Genomic DNA, 5,172 nt, shown 5'->3' with positions numbered 1-5,172 from the left:
CTTTCTTCCTTCTCTCATGTTTATGTTCTTTGGCTATTTACTGAGCAGCGCCGCCCATTGCGCCATGGTCCTTGTTTTACTTCCCTTCAGAATAATGTTTGCATCTGAATTTTCTTGTTGGGTTCCAAAAGCAAGTGGCATGCACTGCTTTTAGTCGGGTCAGGGCCTCCGCTGCTGCTAACCTCCCCACGTTCCATGTCACCTGCTTGTGTGTGCCTGTCAATGAAGGAAAAAGAGACATGGGCAAGGTTATATCTACAGGCAAAAGTTCAGAAAGAAGATGGAGCGCGGTTCAACTTCTTCTAGCATTTTTAATTCTCGGTACAAAAAAGAAATCTTAGAAAGAAGAAGAAATTGCATGCTACTCGTCTTGTTTGATGTTCAAGTGTTCAGTTATTTTGTGCCTTTTTTTGCTCTTCGTTCTGCTCAAAAGCTTGTGTCTTCAAAAATCCTACACTCTGTCGCTCAGCAGGTCATGGCCTCCTTTGGATGAAGGTCACGGCCTCCTCTAGATGCAGGTCGTGGTGTCCATGTCGTCACTGCTCCAGCGTATCACGCTTCCATACATGGTGGCGTTTTGGACTGGAGTAATACGGAACGAGGCAGTGTGTGCACTGGCTAAGAGTTGCCGACCACCGCGTGCGCCTCAAAACAAACTTCCTGTAGCATGCGTATGAGTTTACCCACAGTGATTTTTGTCAACATGTTCTTGGGGATGCAGACCTAAACAATCAACTTCCTCGTTGGTCGAAACTAATATTAATCACATTAGATTGTAGTTGTTACGTGTGGCATTGTTGCTTCTTTGGATTTGTTGTGGCAAGGAAGAAAAAGAAGATGGGGAAAGGACGTGTGGTGGTGAGTGGATAGGAAATGTGTGAAGAAGAAAAGACATAGCATTTCAATTGGCCATTTATTTTTATCCATTTGGGTGAAAAATGTTGTCCCCCATATGTTAGTTAAGGTTATAATAAATGAATTTATTTATTTTAGTTTTTTGAATTCATTTATTTTAGTTTCCAACGTACAGTACAAATAGTTTTTCTTGCAGAGAGTTCAATAATTCCAGAGCAATTAGAAAGAAGGTCAAACACACTTACGTCGGAAGGCCATGTTTACTACAAAAGTTTCAAAGAGTAAACATATTTTCAACGTCCAGCTTAGTTAAAAATCTGAGTTTATTTAGGAAAGATGATTGTGCTCTTTTTCGTGTTTGCTCATATGACTAGTTTGAAAATTTGAAATAACCGAGCAGGTCAAAAAACATAGAAGTTCAAATTTGCAAACCTAGAATATTATTTTCTTATTTAAAACCATATTTTTCTAAGAAGTTCAGAGTAAAAAATAGAGAAGGTCAAAGGTTAAAAAAACTTAGATGTTTTCTCTTTAGTAAAAAATAAAATGAAGAACTTCAAATTAAAAAAAGGAAAAACAAAAAATAAATTTAAAAGAATTTTCTCATTTTTAAAAAAACTCCAATTTTCACATTTTTAAAAATACACAAAGAAAGTTCTAATATGTTCAATGTCTCTAAAAAGCTCAGACTTTTTTCACATTATTAAAAAGTAAAAGCAAGAAGTTCAAAATTTTAAAACAAACAAGTTCAAAACACTTGAATTTTCCTCGTTACTAAAGAATAAAACTAAGAAGTTCAAATTAAAATAACAGAGAAGTTCAAAGTTTATAAAAAACCTCATATTCTCGTTCTAAAAGAATAAAACTAATAAGTTCAAATTAAAAAAAGGGAACAACAAAATAATTAAAAAGATTTTGCCCGTTTTAAAAAAAATTGAATTTTCCCTGATACTAAATATTAAACCAAGAAGTTTGATTTTAAAAAACAGATTAATTCAATCTACATTAAAAACTCAGTTTTTCTCGTTACTAAAGAATAAAACAAGGAAGTCCATATTAAAAAGATGGAGAAGTTCGATGATTATAGAAAACTCAGATTTTCCTCGTTATTAAAGAATGGAAACAAGAAGTTCAAAAATAAAAAACACGAAGTTCAACTTTTAAAAAATAGAGCGCTTCAAAATTTCATAAAAAAGATTAAGAAATAAACCACGAAGTCCATATTAAAAAGATGGAGAAGTTCGATGATTATAGAAAACTCAGATTTTCCTCGTTATTAAAGAATGGAAACAAGAAGTTCAAAAATAAAATAACAAGAAGTTCAACTACTAAAAATAGAGCGCTTCAAAATTCATAAAAAAAGATTAAGAAAAATTAGATTAAAAATTCATAAAAACTCAAATATTTTCACGTAACTGAGAGAGGTTCAGGTTGATAACTGCCATAAGTTCATGTACTACACGCTGTGCATTTTGTATTAAAAAAGAAAGAAAAAGTAAAGGCTAAAAGTTTTGTTTTTATAAGTTCAAGTCCTTCGTCGAAGAAAGTTAAAAAATTATTGTGAGAGAGATTTGTACAAAAAGAATATCATTTGTGTAACACTGGCGATGAATGAGAAAATTACAAACAAAAATACGTCACAGAAGTTCAACTGAAAACGGCAGGAAGTTCAACTACTACAGTGGATGAATTTCAGATGAAAAACTTTTAAAATCGTCCCGAGTATGAAAAAACGATCAACACGGGAAAGTTGTATGTTTACAACAGCTTTCCACCAGTATATCACTTGCTCAATTCCGGTGAGTGGATGGAGAGCTACGAGCAGTGGATGGAGAGCTATGAGCAAAAAAATCACGTGAAAAACAGAGTGAAGTTCAGGTACACGTGCCGAGAAGTTCAGGTTCTTCACGCGGTGCATTTTCGAAGAATCTGTTTCGCGATAATGGCAGAACGAATGATCCTGCCATTTTCGAAATTACTTGAAAACCCCCAGGAACCAGAGAAAACCATCAACATGAAAAAGTTTCACATTTTCCGTAGCTTTTCAGCGGTATATTATTTGCCCCATTCCGACAAAGTTTGTAGAAATTACATCGAAAATATGTTTTTAGTCATTTTCAAAACTGACTTAAAACCGTAAACAATTGGGAGAAACAATATATAACAAAAAGTTTCGCATTTGTTCAATGTTTTCAACGCCATATCATTAGCTGCGTTTGGACGCACGGTTGAAAACTTAGCTCGAAAATACGAACTCGGTGGAACTTGTACCGTTTTCTAAATTACTTTTAAACCATTCAAAATTAGATAAAACTGTCAATATGAAAAAGAAGCGCCTTTTCATAAGCTTTCCAATGCCAGATCATTCGCCTCCATTGGATCAGCCGTTTAGAAATTACATTGAAAATACGAACTCGGCTGTCCGGTTTGTGAGATTTTACGATTTTTAAAATTACTCTTTAACCATAGGGAATTAGAAAAAACTTTCAACATGTGGAAGGAGCGGTTTTGCAGCAGCTTTCCAATGCCATATTATTTGCCTCATTCCGATAAACGGTTTGGAAATGCGATCGAAAATACGATTCACGTTTTTTGTATGAAGAAAAAACGGTTTTCAAAACTGTTCTTAAACCGCTTATATTTTGCCCAAAATTTAACTTGGGTCATGATACTCGTGTCCACAGCTTTCCAACGGTATATAAAGCAAGCCCCATTTGGGCGATGTTGGCGGAAGTTCAACCTAGCACAGGGGGAAGTTCAGGTCGAACAACTCAGGCAGTAAAATTGCAAAAACGCGAGTTCATCACGGCCCGAGTGCAAAATCCGTCAATGAGCGAGATTCCTATTTAAAACCGGTATTTAGTTACTAAAAACGTTTCTAGATTACACTAACATCATATAGAACATGACTAACCAGAATAATTCGCGCGGAGAGACACAGTTGCGAAGATAGCCCGAAGGTCGGGTTCGTACAGAGAGAAGTTCACGCGCGTTACTCAGGCAGGTCAGGTTGTGATCAGAATATTATTCTGATCCCGTGATCAGAATTGTGTTTATATATATATAGGCAATGAAGAACACCAGTCAAAAGATTTGAAGAAACTGCAAAGATGAGGAATTTGAAGAATTTGAAGAATTTGAAAAATGAAGAAAAACTCAAATTTGAAGATTTCCAACTTTGGTTGGTGGCGTGACCCACCGTATAAGAATGATGATTTCAGACACCACATACAATTGTCGTAGGGCTCTGGGAATCAAATTCTTCATTAATTTCTTCACACTTAGAGGGTTAGTCTTCATTGATTGAAGAAATACGTTACTTCGTGTGTTGCACATCTAAGTCATCAATATTGCATGAGTGTTAGGATGTGTGTCCTTTCAAAGAACATTTGAAGATTCTAAGATATTTAGCTCACACCGCAACTTGCAAAATCTCTTCTCATCCAAGGGCTTAGTGAAGATATCTGCTAGCTATTCTTCAGTCTTCACGGTCGATGGAGATGTTGCCCTTCAACACATGATCACGAAGAAAATGATGACGAATCTGGATGTGCTTTGTCTTCAAGTGCTGAACTGGGTTATGAGCAATCTTGATGGCACTCTCGTTGTCGCAGTAGAGTGGCACATTCTTCATGTTGATGCCATACTCCTTGAGGGTTTGCTTCATCCACAACAATTGAGCACAACAAGAACCAGCAGCAATGTACTCAGCTTCAGTAGTAGAGAGTGATACGCAGTTCTGCTTCTTCGCGGACCAATATACTAAGGATCTTCCATGGAAATGGCATGTACCTGATGTTGACTTGCGATCCACTCGATCACCGGCATTGTCAGAGTCAGAATATCCAATGAGATGAAAACCCGAGCCCTTGGGATACCATATTCCAAGTGTTGGAGTGTGAGCTAGATATCAAAGAATACGTCTCACAGCCTTGTGGTGTGATTCCTTCGGTGTAGCTTGAAATCGGGCACACATGCAAACACTAAGCATAATATCTGGCCTAGATGCACATAGGTACAATAAAGATCCATTCATGGAGCGGTATACCTTTTGATCAAAGTATTTACCATTTTCATCGGTGCATAGATGGCCATTCGTGGGCATAAGAATTTTGACGCCTTTGCAATCTTGCATGTCGAATTTCCTCAGCACATCCTTGAGGTATTTCTCTTGAGAAATGAAGATGCCATTGCATTGTTGACGAATTTGAAGACCTAAGAAGAATTTCAATTCTGCCATCATAGACATTTGATATTCCTCACTCATCATACAGGCAAATTCGTCACAGTAACGTTGGTTAGTACAGCCAAAGATAA

The sequence above is a fragment of the Aegilops tauschii genome, chromosome 7, assembly GCF_002575655.3.
Source record: "Aegilops tauschii subsp. strangulata cultivar AL8/78 chromosome 7, Aet v6.0, whole genome shotgun sequence".
Classification (NCBI taxonomy): Eukaryota; Viridiplantae; Streptophyta; class Magnoliopsida; order Poales; family Poaceae; genus Aegilops; species Aegilops tauschii.
The sequence above is the reverse complement of the archived record's forward strand: the minus strand, read 5'-3'. Positions refer to the sequence as shown.